At 44.4% G+C, this 16931-nt stretch overlaps 27 non-coding genes across 27 annotated transcripts; 14 read left to right on the top strand and 13 right to left on the bottom strand.

Moving 5' to 3' along the window:
• Positions 1-350: 350 nt before the first annotated feature.
• Positions 351-439, bottom strand: Trnay-gua. The gene is given in 2 exon segments: positions 351-386; positions 403-439. It is a non-coding gene; the product is annotated as a tRNA-Tyr (tRNA).
• Positions 440-756: 317 nt separating this feature from the next.
• On the top strand, positions 757-828 carry Trnaq-cug. The gene has a single exon. It is a non-coding gene; the product is annotated as a tRNA-Gln (tRNA).
• Positions 829-1186: 358 nt separating this feature from the next.
• On the bottom strand, positions 1187-1275 carry Trnay-gua. The gene is given in 2 exon segments: positions 1187-1222; positions 1239-1275. It is a non-coding gene; the product is annotated as a tRNA-Tyr (tRNA).
• Positions 1276-1523: 248 nt separating this feature from the next.
• On the top strand, positions 1524-1595 carry Trnaq-cug. The gene has a single exon. It is a non-coding gene; the product is annotated as a tRNA-Gln (tRNA).
• Positions 1596-1953: 358 nt separating this feature from the next.
• On the bottom strand, positions 1954-2042 carry Trnay-gua. Its single transcript is given in 2 exon segments — positions 1954-1989; positions 2006-2042. It is a non-coding gene; the product is annotated as a tRNA-Tyr (tRNA).
• A 248-nt stretch (positions 2043-2290) lies between these two features.
• On the top strand, positions 2291-2362 carry Trnaq-cug. The gene has a single exon. It is a non-coding gene; the product is annotated as a tRNA-Gln (tRNA).
• A 358-nt stretch (positions 2363-2720) lies between these two features.
• On the bottom strand, positions 2721-2809 carry Trnay-gua. The gene is given in 2 exon segments: positions 2721-2756; positions 2773-2809. It is a non-coding gene; the product is annotated as a tRNA-Tyr (tRNA).
• A 248-nt stretch (positions 2810-3057) lies between these two features.
• Trnaq-cug lies at positions 3058-3129 on the top strand. The gene has a single exon. It is a non-coding gene; the product is annotated as a tRNA-Gln (tRNA).
• Positions 3130-9715: 6586 nt separating this feature from the next.
• On the top strand, positions 9716-9787 carry Trnaq-cug. Its single transcript has one exon. It is a non-coding gene; the product is annotated as a tRNA-Gln (tRNA).
• A 358-nt stretch (positions 9788-10145) lies between these two features.
• Trnay-gua lies at positions 10146-10234 on the bottom strand. Its single transcript is given in 2 exon segments — positions 10146-10181; positions 10198-10234. It is a non-coding gene; the product is annotated as a tRNA-Tyr (tRNA).
• A 248-nt stretch (positions 10235-10482) lies between these two features.
• Trnaq-cug lies at positions 10483-10554 on the top strand. Its single transcript has one exon. It is a non-coding gene; the product is annotated as a tRNA-Gln (tRNA).
• Positions 10555-10912: 358 nt separating this feature from the next.
• On the bottom strand, positions 10913-11001 carry Trnay-gua. The gene is given in 2 exon segments: positions 10913-10948; positions 10965-11001. It is a non-coding gene; the product is annotated as a tRNA-Tyr (tRNA).
• Positions 11002-11249: 248 nt separating this feature from the next.
• Trnaq-cug lies at positions 11250-11321 on the top strand. Its single transcript has one exon. It is a non-coding gene; the product is annotated as a tRNA-Gln (tRNA).
• A 358-nt stretch (positions 11322-11679) lies between these two features.
• On the bottom strand, positions 11680-11768 carry Trnay-gua. Its single transcript is given in 2 exon segments — positions 11680-11715; positions 11732-11768. It is a non-coding gene; the product is annotated as a tRNA-Tyr (tRNA).
• Positions 11769-12016: 248 nt separating this feature from the next.
• On the top strand, positions 12017-12088 carry Trnaq-cug. The gene has a single exon. It is a non-coding gene; the product is annotated as a tRNA-Gln (tRNA).
• Positions 12089-12446: 358 nt separating this feature from the next.
• Positions 12447-12535, bottom strand: Trnay-gua. Its single transcript is given in 2 exon segments — positions 12447-12482; positions 12499-12535. It is a non-coding gene; the product is annotated as a tRNA-Tyr (tRNA).
• A 248-nt stretch (positions 12536-12783) lies between these two features.
• On the top strand, positions 12784-12855 carry Trnaq-cug. Its single transcript has one exon. It is a non-coding gene; the product is annotated as a tRNA-Gln (tRNA).
• Positions 12856-13213: 358 nt separating this feature from the next.
• Positions 13214-13302, bottom strand: Trnay-gua. The gene is given in 2 exon segments: positions 13214-13249; positions 13266-13302. It is a non-coding gene; the product is annotated as a tRNA-Tyr (tRNA).
• A 248-nt stretch (positions 13303-13550) lies between these two features.
• Positions 13551-13622, top strand: Trnaq-cug. The gene has a single exon. It is a non-coding gene; the product is annotated as a tRNA-Gln (tRNA).
• A 358-nt stretch (positions 13623-13980) lies between these two features.
• On the bottom strand, positions 13981-14069 carry Trnay-gua. The gene is given in 2 exon segments: positions 13981-14016; positions 14033-14069. It is a non-coding gene; the product is annotated as a tRNA-Tyr (tRNA).
• Positions 14070-14317: 248 nt separating this feature from the next.
• Positions 14318-14389, top strand: Trnaq-cug. Its single transcript has one exon. It is a non-coding gene; the product is annotated as a tRNA-Gln (tRNA).
• A 358-nt stretch (positions 14390-14747) lies between these two features.
• Positions 14748-14836, bottom strand: Trnay-gua. The gene is given in 2 exon segments: positions 14748-14783; positions 14800-14836. It is a non-coding gene; the product is annotated as a tRNA-Tyr (tRNA).
• A 248-nt stretch (positions 14837-15084) lies between these two features.
• Positions 15085-15156, top strand: Trnaq-cug. The gene has a single exon. It is a non-coding gene; the product is annotated as a tRNA-Gln (tRNA).
• Positions 15157-15514: 358 nt separating this feature from the next.
• Positions 15515-15603, bottom strand: Trnay-gua. The gene is given in 2 exon segments: positions 15515-15550; positions 15567-15603. It is a non-coding gene; the product is annotated as a tRNA-Tyr (tRNA).
• A 248-nt stretch (positions 15604-15851) lies between these two features.
• Positions 15852-15923, top strand: Trnaq-cug. The gene has a single exon. It is a non-coding gene; the product is annotated as a tRNA-Gln (tRNA).
• A 358-nt stretch (positions 15924-16281) lies between these two features.
• Positions 16282-16370, bottom strand: Trnay-gua. The gene is given in 2 exon segments: positions 16282-16317; positions 16334-16370. It is a non-coding gene; the product is annotated as a tRNA-Tyr (tRNA).
• A 248-nt stretch (positions 16371-16618) lies between these two features.
• Positions 16619-16690, top strand: Trnaq-cug. The gene has a single exon. It is a non-coding gene; the product is annotated as a tRNA-Gln (tRNA).
• Positions 16691-16931: the final 241 nt, after the last annotated feature.

Raw genomic sequence — 16931 nt, 5'->3', positions numbered from 1 at the left:
TCTAAATTTTCTGTAATAAGCGTTTCTCGCCGAGGAAGTAACAGCGATAGGCTCAGGGGTGTAGTTTCTACGTTTGTATTAAAAACGAGATGTCTATGAAACGGCTGAATATTGGTGCGATTATGTGACCTATATAGCACATTAAACGAGTAATGCCTGTAAGAGCAAGCAATTTTACTATAATTCGAAGAAATATCATTATCCTACGAAGGCTAAGAATCCCATGATTATCAACTAGCTACTAGAAGCTGAGCAAATGAATTTCCTTTAAAATAGGTTTAAAACATAGGGAGGTTCTGACCGAGTGGGCATGCTCTGGAGCCTCTTCGCTCCTGAGATTAGAAAAACAGTCCTCTGGGCCGGATTTGAACCAGCGACCTATGGATAACTGTGAATCTTCCACTACAGTCCACCGCTCTACCAACTGAGCTACCAGAGGCCCTGCATACTTTCTTATTCGTACTGATTGCTTTACGTCCGTCCCTGTCTTTCGTTTCCACACACTGCTACTCAGCGCTGCCATATAGACGCACAGGAAATGCAGTCATCGGCTGCAAGTGCAAACATTGCCCAGATTAAGTTTTATAATGCTCGATCGTGTCAATTATGTTAAAAAATGCAAGTAGGAAGTGTCTGAAGTACGTCAGAACACTGCTAAGTGTATTTACGAGTCCCATTCTCCTGTCTGGTTCCATGGTGTAACGGTTAGCACTCTGGACTCTGAATCCAGCGATCCCGAGTCCCATTCTCCTGTCTGGTTCCATGGTGTAACGGTTAGCACTCTGGACTCTGAATCCAGCGATCCGAGTTCGAATCTCGGTGGAACCTTCGTTTAGTCTAAATTTTCTGTAATAAGCGTTTCTCGCCGAGGAAGTAACAGCGATAGGCTCAGGGGTGTAGTTTCTACGTTTGTATTAAAAACGAGATGTCTATGAAACGGCTGAATATTGGTGCGACTATGTGACCTATATAGCACATTAAACGAGTAATGCCTGTAAGAGCAAGCAATTTTACTATAATTCGAAGAAATATCATTATCCTACGAAGGCTAAGAATCCCATGATTATCAACTAGCTACTAGAAGCTGAGCAAATGAATTTCCTTTAAAATAGGTTTAAAACATAGGGAGGTTCTGACCGAGTGGGCATGCTCTGGAGCCTCTTTGCTCCTGAGATTAGAAAAACAGTCCTCTGGGCCGGATTTGAACCAGCGACCTATGGATAACTGTGAATCTTCCACTACAGTCCACCGCTCTACCAACTGAGCTACCAGAGGCCCTGCATACTTTCTTATTCGTACTGATTGCTTTACGTCCGTCCCTGTCTTTCGTTTCCACACACTGCTACTCAGCGCTGCCATATAGACGCACAGGAAATGCAGTCATCGGCTGCAAGTGCAAACATTACCCAGATTAAGTTTTATAATGCTCGATCGTGTCAATTATGTTAAAAAATGCAAGTAGGAAGTGTCTGAAGTACGTCAGAACACTGCTAAGTGTATTTACGAGTCCCATTCTCCTGTCTGGTTCCATGGTGTAACGGTTAGCACTCTGGACTCTGAATCCAGCGATCCGAGTTCGAATCTCGGTGGAACCTTCGTTTAGTCTAAATTTTCTGTAATAAGCGTTTCTCGCCGAGGAAGTAACAGCGATAGGCTCAGGGGTGTAGTTTCTACGTTTGTATTAAAAACGAGATGTCTATGAAACGGCTGAATATTGGTGCGACTATGTGACCTATATAGCACATTAAACGAGTAATGCCTGTAAGAGCAAGCAATTTTACTATAATTCGAAGAAATATCATTATCCTACGAAGGCTAAGAATCCCATGATTATCAACTAGCTACTAGAAGCTGAGCAAATGAATTTCCTTTAAAATAGGTTTAAAACATAGGGAGGTTCTGACCGAGTGGGCATGCTCTGGAGCCTCTTTGCTCCTGAGATTAGAAAAACAGTCCTCTGGGCCGGATTTGAACCAGCGACCTATGGATAACTGTGAATCTTCCACTACAGTCCACCGCTCTACCAACTGAGCTACCAGAGGCCCTGCATACTTTCTTATTCGTACTGATTGCTTTACGTCCGTCCCTGTCTTTCGTTTCCACACACTGCTACTCAGCGCTGCCATATAGACGCACAGGAAATGCAGTCATCGGCTGCAAGTGCAAACATTGCCCAGATTAAGTTTTATAATGCTCGATCGTGTCAATTATGTTAAAAAATGCAAGTAGGAAGTGTCTGAAGTACGTCAGAACACTGCTAAGTGTATTTACGAGTCCCATTCTCCTGTCTGGTTCCATGGTGTAACGTTTAGCACTCTGGACTCTGAATCCAGCGATCCGAGTTCGAATCTTGGTGGAACCTTCGTTTAGTCTAAATTTTCTGTAATAAGCGTTTCTCGCCGAGGAAGTAACAGCGATAGGCTCAGGGGTGTAGTTTCTACGTTTGTATTAAAAACGAGATGTCTATGAAACGGCTGAATATTGGTGCGACTATGTGACCTATATAGCACATTAAACGAGTAATGCCTGTAAGAGCAAGCAATTTTACTATAATTCGAAGAAATATCATTATCCTACGAAGGCTAAGAATCCCATGATTATCAACTAGCTACTAGAAGCTGAGCAAATGAATTTCCTTTAAAATAGGTTTAAAACATAGGGAGGTTCTGACCGAGTGGGCATGCTCTGGAGCCTCTTTGCTCCTGAGATTAGAAAAACAGTCCTCTGGGCCGGATTTGAACCAGCGACCTATGGATAACTGTGAATCTTCCACTACAGTCCACCGCTCTACCAACTGAGCTACCAGAGGCCCTGCATACTTTCTTATTCGTACTGATTGCTTTACGTCCGTCCCTGTCTTTCGTTTCCACACACTGCTACTCAGCGCTGCCATATAGACGCACAGGAAATGCAGTCATCGGCTGCAAGTGCAAACATTGCCCAGATTAAGTTTTATAATGCTCGATCGTGTCAATTATGTTAAAAAATGCAAGTAGGAAGTGTCTGAAGTACGTCAGAACACTGCTAAGTGTATTTACGAGTCCCATTCTCCTGTCTGGTTCCATGGTGTAACGGTTAGCACTCTGGACTCTGAATCCAGCGATCCGAGTTCGAATCTCGGTGGAACCTTCGTTTAGTCTAAATTTTCTGTAATAAGCGTTTCTCGCCGAGGAAGTAACAGCGATAGGCTCAGGGGTGTAGTTTCTACGTTTGTATTAAAAACGAGATGTCTATGAAACGGCTGAATATTGGTGCGACTATGTGACCTTTATAGCACATTAAACGAGTAATGCCTGTAAGAGCAAGCAATTTTACTATAATTCGAAGAAATATCATTATCCTACGAAGGCTAAGAATCCCATGATTATCAACTAGCTACTAGAAGCTGAGCAAATGAATTTCCTTTAAAATAGGTTTAAAACATAGGGAGGTTCTGACCGAGTGGGCATGCTCTGGAGCCTCTTTGCTCCTGAGATTAGAAAAACAGTCCTCTGGGCCGGATTTGAACCAGCGACCTATGGATAACTGTGAATCTTCCACTACAGTCCACCGCTCTACCAACTTTTTTTTTTTTTATTTTTTTTTCCTGTGAGGATCGAACTCACGACCTCTGGTTTACTAGACCAGCGCTCTGCCACTTTTTTTTTTTTTTTCTTTTTTTTTTTTTTTTATTTAGGGATTTTGACAGGATTCGAACCTGCAATCTTCGGATCCGAAGTCCGACGCCTTATCCATTTTTTTTTTTTTTTTTTTTTTTACTCCTTACTTTTTTCTTTTTTTTTCCTCTGGTGGGACTCGAACCCACAATCCCCGGTTTAGGAGACCGATGCCTTATCCATTTTTTTTTTTTTGTTTTTCTTTTTTTTTTTTCTTAACCACTTTTTTTTTTTTTTATATATATGTATCTTTTTTCCCGGGCCGCCCGCGTGGCAGGCGAGCATTCTACCACTTTTTTTTTTTTTTTTTTTTTTTGTGCTTTAAGTGGTATCAGGCAGGGAGAGGCAAGGAGGGCAGGGGTCATGCAATCTGAGGCCTGGCCATCTTGTCTCCCACCGTAACCGTCACCACGGCACCCTACCTCATCGGCGCACTGAAGAAATGCTGCGGCTTGACTCCGCCGCCAGTAACATAAAAACAGAAATTAGTCCGGAGACGAAATGTTGCATCCATTTGCAGTGTAAATGAATTTGTCCATTTTCATATGTATTCAGGAGAGCCGGGAATCCGTGCACTTTGCACCGCATGAGTGCGTCTCACCCCACAAATCAGAGTTAGTATTGAAATGAAAAATATAAATGAAAAGTCTTCTATCGTTGTTTCTCTCCATCGGATCGACTGTTACAATTAAGAAACTAGGAAACTCAGTTCTGTGCAGGGCATCCGCCAATGAGACGGAACGCGCTATTACAAACATTCTGTTAATTTCTGAACGTGACGAATGATCCAAGTGACGCACTCGTAAATTAGCCTGTCCCGCACTTACTTCTTTGGACTTCACTTCGGGCGTCCGAAGGAAGAGTGGAATCCACCACGTCGGAAGAAATGGCTTTAAGCACTCCATCCTATATTGGCTGTGAAATGATCGTGTGACTTAAAAAGTTTGCAAAATGAGCTTTATAGTTTTTAGTCTTCTGTAGTCGGTGGTGCTGTATCATTAAATACAGGAGAAAGTCTTCTTTACTCGTTTCGTTCACATTGAAAAGATAGTAAACTGTGTGGCCTTTAAGCCAGTTTACTGAATTTCTTTTGGTCTGCGGGTAAGGCACTACCTCCGGAGTGAGGAAGTCAGCTGGCGTTATGGTCGCAGGGCATGTTCTAGTGATGCTCGCCAACAACTGTCGTATGACCGCCCAAACATCTCGCACTTTTTCGCAGACAAATCGATGTTCCTCGCTATCTTGTACCTGGCAAGTGTTGCATAAGGGTGAATCGGCCAGATGAATGGAATGGAGTCTGGCATTGGTAGCTATTTTGCGATTCACCGTGAGATACCAAGACGCTCGCACGTGAGACGGTAAATGGCGTGAATGAATATTATCCCAAATCACCCGCCAATTGTGAGCTGTATATTTGTCTTCGATGTTATTCCTGGAGGTGGACTCGATCAAAGTCTTATAAAGTTGCTTCACCACCGTTATTTCCTTCGCCGGAATTCTTGTTCGAGCATAACTATATTCAAGCAGGAAGTATTTTAAATGATAAAGGTCGTGTGGAATATGATGTACATCAATCGGGGGGTTGAGGTTCGCTGGGGAGATTTCGTTGAGAAGGTGAGCAGTGAGACAGTGTGGAGATTTTGTCCATAGCTTATACATACTGCTTAGATAGAGCGCCTGTGCCTTTTTATAGACATCTGTGAGGTTCAATCCGCCCTTCCGAGGAGGGAGCGTCAACGTAACATATTTAACTTTGAAGATATTGCCTCTGGTCACAAAATGGCCCAGGGCAGACAGCATTCTATGTGCAATGCCACTGGGAAGAGGCAACACTTTGGCGACATAGTTAATCTTCGAGAGGATATAAGTGTTGACCAGTTCAATTTTTTGGAGAGCATTCAGTTTCCTCATGCTATGCAGTTGTACACATGCCCTAACTTTATGAAGTAAAGCTCTATAATTAACAGCAATGGTATTCTGTATCTTCCGCCGAAACTCAAGGCCTAAGCACTTTATACTGGTAATTTCTCGTAATCGGGTATGATTGGGTAGATTTATTCCCCGTCCAACATTCATGAGTCCGGATTTTTGCCAGTTCACCTTCGCCCCAGATACCGCCTCATATCGTTGAAGTATTTGAAGTGAGGACCGCACTTCTTGCGCGTTCACGACAAGAAAGCCGACATCAATTGCGTACGCACGGCACACAATCTTCTGGCTATTGATTTCCAATCCCTGCAAATGTGCAGTTAGCGTAGCGAGCAGAGGTTCTATGGCGATGGCAAAGAGAGCCATCGACATCGGACAGCCTTGCCTCACCGAACACTCGATATCAATAGCGCCACTGAGGCGACCATTAATTTGAATTCGCGACGTACTATTACGGATCAGATTGTCGAGTACTTGGGTGAACTGGTGCGGAAACCCCAATTCCTGCATGACGCGGAAAAGGAAACGATGGCTCACCCTGTCGAACGCTTTTGCAAAGTCTATCATGACGAGGGCGCATTTTAACTTGCAAGCCTCCGCTACGGCAATGACATCTCTGTAATCCGTGAGCGTGTGGTAAATAGATCGATCTCTACCGACACTCGTTTGATACTGTCCTGTGATTGTGGTCATGACAGTTTTGAGCCGTTGGCTCAGAACACGGGCGAATAGTTTATAATCACTATTTAATAACGTGAGAGGTCGCAGGTTAGTGAGGTCGTTACTGCACGGGGTCTTGGGCAGTAAGACAACAATTCCTTGTCGAAATTCCTGCGGAATAACGTTTTGTGGGTTCATTAGTTCTTTACATATTGCAAGGAGTTTCGATTTCATCTGCGGCCAGAAGGTTTGATATACTTCTGCAGGTATTCCATCGCAACCAGGAGATTTATTCTTCGGACTCCTTAGGATAACGTCTGTTAATTCGTCTTCTGTCACCTCTGTCATCAGCTGAGTCGCCTCTGTGGGGCTGAGTTTCCGTGATAAATTTGTCGCAAACTCCGCAAACACGGTATCATCTGTCATTTTATTGGACATCAGGTCTCGATAGTACTCTTCAATCGCACGCATAATGTCACTTCGTTTAGTAACTATTGCCCCGGTGCTGGTTCGGATGTGTGTAATGATTTTCCGACTGCCTCGTCGACTTTCACGTAACATGTGATACATGGCAGCCTCTTCTTCTTGCACCGTCTTAGGAACTCGCGCCCGAATTTGAAAACCTTCCAACTGTTTCCGTTGCAGCGTTAAAAGTTTCGCCTGAATTCTTTTGATCTTTGCAAAATTGCCGATAACGGTCGCGTCACATTTATACAACTCCCGAAGACACTGAAAGTAAAATTCCATGGTCCGTTTGTGCCACAGACTTTTCTGACGGGAGTAAAACATTAAAGTTTTCCTAATTTGTGGTTTGGCGCATTTGAGCCACCACTCGATCGCGGAGTTGTAGGATCTGAATTTGCGTTCACATGCCGTCCAGGTGGACAGGAAGGCTTCTCGACATGCAGGATCATGCAAATGTGCGATGTTGAACTTCCATAACCCTCGACCCCGGTATGTTTCCTGTTTTTGCATGTTGACGGTGCAGATATAGGCAGCATGGTCGGAAAATACAGTTGGCCATATTTCGGTGTGTAGCAGGTGTTGCGTTAAATGACGCGATATGTAAATTCTATCTAACCTACTTGCCGAATGATTGGTAACATGCGTAAAACCCACTTCCACTCCGTGCATGTGCGTCCAAGTGTCAGTGAAGCGGAGTTCTTGAATGATCTGTTCTAATTCGACACACCGATTAAAGTGAGGAGTTTGATCGATTTGACGAAGCACACAATTGAAATCGCCGCCAAACATGACATCACTGTAGTTGGTCCCGAAGAGCGGAAGGATCTCGTGGCGAAAAAAATCTGCACGGTGTTGCCTATTACTGGACCCAGAAGGTGCGTAAATATTAATCAGTCTGATGTTATTGACAGTGACTGCTATCCCTCTGCCGGTCACCAGTTTGGCCTCACAATTTGCAATGATCCCTTCTTTTAACAGTAATGCTGTTCCAAGTTCGAAACCGTTGCCAGGGTTCACGAAAGCGTTATACCCTGCTATGTGGTCTAACCTGATCTCACTCACTTCCTGAAGCATGGCTATATCGATGTCGGCTGCGTATAACAAGTCTTGTAAGTTCTTCAGATTCAAATCACTGCGTATCTTATTGATATTGAGAGTCAGGATCTTGTAGGCCTGCAAGGTGGTCATAGATGTTTGGTACGAATGGAGCAAACGATAGGGTGCGTCATACAGCCTTCAATGGGAGGCGCTGACCGTGTCGGTCGTTTGAGTAGCCATGGCCACGTGGACGTTGTGTCCATCAACCGCTGATACGGGGGGCAAGGAGCCGGTCGAGGGTGTGGAATCCTCCTGCATCTCTACATCAGCTTCGTTCGTTTCAAACTCGTCCGCCCAATTGGGAGAGCAAAGGGTGCCTACTGGCTCAGAAACTGGTGGATTCGTATTCTGTGGCTCAGTTTGCTGAGTGGGCGTCTCATCTGGTCCGCTGTCGTACATCGTGGGAGTCTCCGACATGGTGTCGTCTGATCGCGTTGTGTCCCGCGAGCGCGAAGGCGAGGCGGCAGCGTCTGCGGGCCCTTCTTTTAAATTCTGACCGATTAATTTAGCCTTTCCCCGCAAGCTCGGTGCTGTATCTTCCGCACCTTGGTGAGCCATCCTCCGCTTTTTATTTTTCTTCGGAGATCGATTACCACGTATTACTGTGTCGGAGTTGGGCATCGTTTCAGCGACTCGTTCAGACATGGGAGCAGGAGCCATGGACACCTCCACCAACTCGGCACCCCGTGAGGGCTGGTCCACCGCCATCTCACTGGTCCTGTTAGTTTCATGTGTTTCAGAAGCAGCCATCTCGGACGCGACTGGCGTGTCCGGAGACGTCACATTAACGACGGAACTGGGTCCGGCAGGTTTATCGCGAATCAGTTGTATGGACGGCTCACCGCGGGCAACCGACACGTACGATGGCTGTAATGTTGACATCGCGGGAGGGCTAACACTCTCTCCGGTTGGCAGTTGAACTACACGACGCTGTAAACATTCCGCACGAACATGTCCCGTCGAGTTACATCTGGCACATGTTCTAGGTTGGCCATCATACATTACGACGGCACGGTACCCACAAACCGTGACGTACGACGGAATATGTCGTTGCAAGTCAACTTTAAGCTGCCTGACACCATTCAGTACCGGATACTTATGCGCCGGAGACCAACGTTCGGCAAAGTTGCTCAAAACTTTGCCATACGGCGATAACGCAACGTTTATCTGGTCTGCTGGGACCTCAAACGGTAGTTCAAAAATGCGAATTGTTCGAAGTCCAAGCCCGGCGTGAGAAACAGTAACCACACCCACATTGCCATCACTATGCTTAAACTTCAAACCAGAACTAAAGGAGTCAACTAGTTTGTCACAAAACTCGGCATCTCTCATCTTGATATAAACGATGCTAGACAGAATCGACAAATGTATACCGATAATCTCATCGAGGCCAATTTTCATCACTTCTTCGAGGAAATCCTCGATTTCGAAGGATGTTGGTCGGGCAAACGTGTTATCGAACGTTAACTTCAAGGTGTCTTTCCTCATAGTATGTGCCATCACTGAATTATCATCGTCATTCCACAAACGCAAGAATAACCGCTGCTAGCGAGCGACTTACCCCGCAGAAGTAAACAAGCCAGCCGCAGCGCGGAGCACAGACAACCGCACGCCACGGCCGCTGCAGGCAGACTGTCCGTCCAACTGAGCTACCAGAGGCCCTGCATACTTTCTTATTCGTACTGATTGCTTTACGTCCGTCCCTGTCTTTCGTTTCCACACACTGCTACTCAGCGCTGCCATATAGACGCACAGGAAATGCAGTCATCGGCTGCAAGTGCAAACATTGCCCAGATTAAGTTTTATAATGCTCGATCGTGTCAATTATGTTAAAAAATGCAAGTAGGAAGTGTCTGAAGTACGTCAGAACACTGCTAAGTGTATTTACGAGTCCCATTCTCCTGTCTGGTTCCATGGTGTAACGGTTAGCACTCTGGACTCTGAATCCAGCGATCCGAGTTCGAATCTCGGTGGAACCTTCGTTTAGTCTAAATTTTCTGTAATAAGCGTTTCTCGCCGAGGAAGTAACAGCGATAGGCTCAGGGGTGTAGTTTCTACGTTTGTATTAAAAACGAGATGTCTATGAAACGGCTGAATATTGGTGCGACTATGTGACCTATATAGCACATTAAACGAGTAATGCCTGTAAGAGCAAGCAATTTTACTATAATTCGAAGAAATATCATGATCCTACGAAGGCTAAGAATCCCATGATTATCAACTAGCTACTAGAAGCTGAGCAAATGAATTTCCTTTAAAATAGGTTTAAAACATAGGGAGGTTCTGACCGAGTGGGCATGCTCTGGAGCCTCTTTGCTCCTGAGATTAGAAAAACAGTCCTCTGGGCCGGATTTGAACCAGCGACCTATGGATAACTGTGAATCTTCCACTACAGTCCACCGCTCTACCAACTGAGCTACCAGAGGCCCTGCATACTTTCTTATTCGTACTGATTGCTTTACGTCCGTCCCTGTCTTTCGTTTCCACACACTGCTACTCAGCGCTGCCATATAGACGCACAGGAAATGCAGTCATCGGCTGCAAGTGCAAACATTGCCCAGATTAAGTTTTATAATGCTCGATCGTGTCAATTATGTTAAAAAATGCAAGTAGGAAGTGTCTGAAGTACGTCAGAACACTGCTAAGTGTATTTACGAGTCCCATTCTCCTGTCTGGTTCCATGGTGTAACGGTTAGCACTCTGGACTCTGAATCCAGCGATCCGAGTTCGAATCTCGGTGGAACCTTCGTTTAGTCTAAATTTTCTGTAATAAGCGTTTCTCGCCGAGGAAGTAACAGCGATAGGCTCAGGGGTGTAGTTTCTACGTTTGTATTAAAAACGAGATGTCTATGAAACGGCTGAATATTGGTGCGACTATGTGACCTATATAGCACATTAAACGAGTAATGCCTGTAAGAGCAAGCAATTTTACTATAATTCGAAGAAATATCATTATCCTACGAAGGCTAAGAATCCCATGATTATCAACTAGCTACTAGAAGCTGAGCAAATGAATTTCCTTTAAAATAGGTTTAAAACATAGGGAGGTTCTGACCGAGTGGGCATGCTCTGGAGCCTCTTTGCTCCTGAGATTAGAAAAACAGTCCTCTGGGCCGGATTTGAACCAGCGACCTATGGATAACTGTGAATCTTCCACTACAGTCCACCGCTCTACCAACTGAGCTACCAGAGGCCCTGCATACTTTCTTATTCGTACTGATTGCTTTACGTCCGTCCCTGTCTTTCGTTTCCACACACTGCTACTCAGCGCTGCCATATAGACGCACAGGAAATGCAGTCATCGGCTGCAAGTGCAAACATTGCCCAGATTAAGTTTTATAATGCTCGATCGTGTCAATTATGTTAAAAAATGCAAGTAGGAAGTGTCTGAAGTACGTCAGAACACTGCTAAGTGTATTTACGAGTCCCATTCTCCTGTCTGGTTCCATGGTGTAACGGTTAGCACTCTGGACTCTGAATCCAGCGATCCGAGTTCGAATCTCGGTGGAACCTTCGTTTAGTCTAAATTTCCTGTAATAAGCGTTTCTCGCCGAGGAAGTAACAGCGATAGGCTCAGGGGTGTAGTTTCTACGTTTGTATTAAAAACGAGATGTCTATGAAACGGCTGAATATTGGTGCGACTATGTGACCTATATAGCACATTAAACGAGTAATGCCTGTAAGAGCAAGCAATTTTACTATAATTCCAAGAAATATCATTATCCTACGAAGGCTAAGAATCCCATGATTATCAACTAGCTACTAGAAGCTGAGCAAATGAATTTCCTTTAAAATAGGTTTAAAACATAGGGAGGTTCTGACCGAGTGGGCATGCTCTGGAGCCTCTTTGCTCCTGAGATTAGAAAAACAGTCCTCTGGGCCGGATTTGAACCAGCGACCTATGGATAACTGTGAATCTTCCACTACAGTCCACCGCTCTACCAACTGAGCTACCAGAGGCCCTGCATACTTTCTCATTCGTACTGATTGCTTTACGTCCGTCCCTGTCTTTCGTTTCCACACACTGCTACTCAGCGCTGCCATATAGACGCACAGGAAATGCAGTCATCGGCTGCAAGTGCAAACATTGCCCAGATTAAGTTTTATAATGCTCGATCGTGTCAATTATGTTAAAAAATGCAAGTAGGAAGTGTCTGAAGTACGTCAGAACACTGCTAAGTGTATTTACGAGTCCCATTCTCCTGTCTGGTTCCATGGTGTAACGGTTAGCACTCTGGACTCTGAATCCAGCGATCCGAGTTCGAATCTCGGTGGAACCTTCGTTTAGTCTAAATTTTCTGTAATAAGCGTTTCTCGCCGAGGAAGTAACAGCGATAGGCTCAGGGGTGTAGTTTCTACGTTTGTATTAAAAACGAGATGTCTATGAAACGGCTGAATATTGGTGCGACTATGTGACCTATATAGCACATTAAACGAGTAAAGCCTGTAAGAGCAAGCAATTTTACTATAATTCGAAGAAATATCATTATCCTACGAAGGCTAAGAATCCCATGATTATCAACTAGCTACTAGAAGCTGAGCAAATGAATTTCCTTTAAAATAGGTTTAAAACATAGGGAGGTTCTGACCGAGTGGGCATGCTCTGGAGCCTCTTTGCTCCTGAGATTAGAAAAACAGTCCTCTGGGCCGGATTTGAACCAGCGACCTATGGATAACTGTGAATCTTCCACTACAGTCCACCGCTCTACCAACTGAGCTACCAGAGGCCCTGCATACTTTCTCATTCGTACTGATTGCTTTACGTCCGTCCCTGTCTTTCGTTTCCACACACTGCTACTCAGCGCTGCCATATAGACGCACAGGAAATGCAGTCATCGGCTGCAAGTGCAAACATTGCCCAGATTAAGTTTTATAATGCTCGATCGTGTCAATTATGTTAAAAAATGCAAGTAGGAAGTGTCTGAAGTACGTCAGAACACTGCTAAGTGTATTTACGAGTCCCATTCTCCTGTCTGGTTCCATGGTGTAACGGTTAGCACTCTGGACTCTGAATCCAGCGATCCGAGTTCGAATCTCGGTGGAACCTTCGTTTAGTCTAAATTTTCTGTAATAAGCGTTTCTCGCCGAGGAAGTAACAGCGATAGGCTCAGGGGTGTAGTTTCTACGTTTGTATTAAAAACGAGATGTCTATGAAACGGCTGAATATTGGTGCGACTATGTGACCTATATAGCACATTAAACGAGTAATGCCTGTAAGAGCAAGCAATTTTACTATAATTCGAAGAAATATCATTATCCTACGAAGGCTAAGAATCCCATGATTATCAACTAGCTACTAGAAGCTGAGCAAATGAATTTCCTTTAAAATAGGTTTAAAACATAGGGAGGTTCTGACCGAGTGGGCATGCTCTGGAGCCTCTTTGCTCCTGAGATTAGAAAAACAGTCCTCTGGGCCGGATTTGAACCAGCGACCTATGGATAACTGTGAATCTTCCACTACAGTCCACCGCTCTACCAACTGAGCTACCAGAGGCCCTGCATACTTTCTTATTCGTACTGATTGCTTTACGTCCGTCCCTGTCTTTCGTTTCCACACACTGCTACTCAGCGCTGCCATATAGACGCACAGGAAATGCAGTCATCGGCTGCAAGTGCAAACATTGCCCAGATTAAGTTTTATAATGCTCGATCGTGTCAATTATGTTAAAAAATGCAAGTAGGAAGTGTCTGAAGTACGTCAGAACACTGCTAAGTGTATTTACGAGTCCCATTCTCCTGTCTGGTTCCATGGTGTAACGGTTAGCACTCTGGACTCTGAATCCAGCGATCCGAGTTCGAATCTCGGTGGAACCTTCGTTTAGTCTAAATTTTCTGTAATAAGCGTTTCTCGCCGAGGAAGTAACAGCGATAGGCTCAGGGGTGTAGTTTCTACGTTTGTATTAAAAACGAGATGTCTATGAAACGGCTGAATATTGGTGCGACTATGTGACCTATATAGCACATTAAACGAGTAATGCCTGTAAGAGCAAGCAATTTTACTATAATTCGAAGAAATATCATTATCCTACGAAGGCTAAGAATCCCATGATTATCAACTAGCTACTAGAAGCTGAGCAAATGAATTTCCTTTAAAATAGGTTTAAAACATAGGGAGGTTCTGACCGAGTGGGCATGCTCTGGAGCCTCTTTGCTCCTGAGATTAGAAAAACAGTCCTCTGGGCCGGATTTGAACCAGCGACCTATGGATAACTGTGAATCTTCCACTACAGTCCACCGCTCTACCAACTGAGCTACCAGAGGCCCTGCATACTTTCTTATTCGTACTGATTGCTTTACGTCCGTCCCTGTCTTTCGTTTCCACACACTGCTACTCAGCGCTGCCATATAGACGCACAGGAAATGCAGTCATCGGCTGCAAGTGCAAACATTGCCCAGATTAAGTTTTATAATGCTCGATCGTGTCAATTATGTTAAAAAATGCAAGTAGGAAGTGTCTGAAGTACGTCAGAACACTGCTAAGTGTATTTACGAGTCCCATTCTCCTGTCTGGTTCCATGGTGTAACGGTTAGCACTCTGGACTCTGAATCCAGCGATCCGAGTTCGAATCTCGGTGGAACCTTCGTTTAGTCTAAATTTTCTGTAATAAGCGTTTCTCGCCGAGGAAGTAACAGCGATAGGCTCAGGGGTGTAGTTTCTACGTTTGTATTAAAAACGAGATGTCTATGAAACGGCTGAATATTGGTGCGACTATGTGACCTATATAGCACATTAAACGAGTAATGCCTGTAAGAGCAAGCAATTTTACTATAATTCGAAGAAATATCATTATCCTACGAAGGCTAAGAATCCCATGATTATCAACTAGCTACTAGAAGCTGAGCAAATGAATTTCCTTTAAAATAGGTTTAAAACATAGGGAGGTTCTGACCGAGTGGGCATGCTCTGGAGCCTCTTTGCTCCTGAGATTAGAAAAACAGTCCTCTGGGCCGGATTTGAACCAGCGACCTATGGATAACTGTGAATCTTCCACTACAGTCCACCGCTCTACCAACTGAGCTACCAGAGGCCCTGCATACTTTCTTATTCGTACTGATTGCTTTACGTCCGTCCCTGTCTTTCGTTTCCACACACTGCTACTCAGCGCTGCCATATAGACGCACAGGAAATGCAGTCATCGGCTGCAAGTGCAAACATTGCCCAGATTAAGTTTTATAATGCTCGATCGTGTCAATTATGTTAAAAAATGCAAGTAGGAAGTGTCTGAAGTACGTCAGAACACTGCTAAGTGTATTTACGAGTCCCATTCTCCTGTCTGGTTCCATGGTGTAACGGTTAGCACTCTGGACTCTGAATCCAGCGATCCGAGTTCGAATCTCGGTGGAACCTTCGTTTAGTCTAAATTTTCTGTAATAAGCGTTTCTCGCCGAGGAAGTAACAGCGATAGGCTCAGGGGTGTAGTTTCTACGTTTGTATTAAAAACGAGATGTCTATGAAACGGCTGAATATTGGTGCGACTATGTGACCTATATAGCACATTAAACGAGTAAAGCCTGTAAGAGCAAGCAATTTTACTATAATTCGAAGAAATATCATTATCCTACGAAGGCTAAGAATCCCATGATTATCAACTAGCTACTAGAAGCTGAGCAAATGAATTTCCTTTAAAATAGGTTTAAAACATAGGGAGGTTCTGACCGAGTGGGCATGCTCTGGAGCCTCTTTGCTCCTGAGATTAGAAAAACAGTCCTCTGGGCCGGATTTGAACCAGCGACCTATGGATAACTGTGAATCTTCCACTACAGTCCACCGCTCTACCAACTGAGCTACCAGAGGCCCTGCATACTTTCTCATTCGTACTGATTGCTTTACGTCCGTCCCTGTCTTTCGTTTCCACACACTGCTACTCAGCGCTGCCATATAGACGCACAGGAAATGCAGTCATCGGCTGCAAGTGCAAACATTGCCCAGATTAAGTTTTATAATGCTCGATCGTGTCAATTATGTTAAAAAATGCAAGTAGGAAGTGTCTGAAGTACGTCAGAACACTGCTAAGTGTATTTACGAGTCCCATTCTCCTGTCTGGTTCCATGGTGTAACGGTTAGCACTCTGGACTCTGAATCCAGCGATCCGAGTTCGAATCTCGGTGGAACCTTCGTTTAGTCTAAATTTTCTGTAATAAGCGTTTCTCGCCGAGGAAGTAACAGCGATAGGCTCAGGGGTGTAGTTTCTACGTTTGTATTAAAAACGAGATGTCTATGAAACGGCTGAATATTGGTGCGACTATGTGACCTATATAGCACATTAAACGAGTAATGCCTGTAAGAGCAAGCAATTTTACTATAATTCGAAGAAATATCATTATCCTACGAAGGCTAAGAATCCCATGATTATCAACTAGCTACTAGAAGCTGAGCAAATGAATTTCCTTTAAAATAGGTTTAAAACATAGGGAGGTTCTGACCGAGTGGGCATGCTCTGGAGCCTCTTTGCTCCTGAGATTAGAAAAACAGTCCTCTGGGCCGGATTTGAACCAGCGACCTATGGATAACTGTGAATCTTCCACTACAGTCCACCGCTCTACCAACTGAGCTACCAGAGGCCCTGCATACTTTCTTATTCGTACTGATTGCTTTACGTCCGTCCCTGTCTTTCGTTTCCACACACTGCTACTCAGCGCTGCCATATAGACGCACAGGAAATGCAGTCATCGGCTGCAAGTGCAAACATTGCCCAGATTAAGTTTTATAATGCTCGATCGTGTCAATTATGTTAAAAAATGCAAGTAGGAAGTGTCTGAAGTACGTCAGAACACTGCTAAGTGTATTTACGAGTCCCATTCTCCTGTCTGGTTCCATGGTGTAACGGTTAGCACTCTGGACTCTGAATCCAGCGATCCGAGTTCGAATCTCGGTGGAACCTTCGTTTAGTCTAAATTTTCTGTAATAAGCGTTTCTCGCCGAGGAAGTAACAGCGATAGGCTCAGGGGTGTAGTTTCTACGTTTGTATTAAAAACGAGATGTCTATGAAACGGCTGAATATTGGTGCGACTATGTGACCTATATAGCACATTAAACGAGTAATGCCTGTAAGAGCAAGCAATTTTACTATAATTCGAAGAAATATCATTATCCTACGAAGGCTAAGAATCCCATGATTATCA

The sequence above is a fragment of the Schistocerca piceifrons genome, unplaced genomic scaffold (assembly GCF_021461385.2).
Source record: "Schistocerca piceifrons isolate TAMUIC-IGC-003096 unplaced genomic scaffold, iqSchPice1.1 HiC_scaffold_1763, whole genome shotgun sequence".
Classification (NCBI taxonomy): domain Eukaryota; kingdom Metazoa; phylum Arthropoda; class Insecta; order Orthoptera; family Acrididae; genus Schistocerca; species Schistocerca piceifrons.
This window is presented reverse-complemented; position numbering and strand designations above follow the sequence as displayed.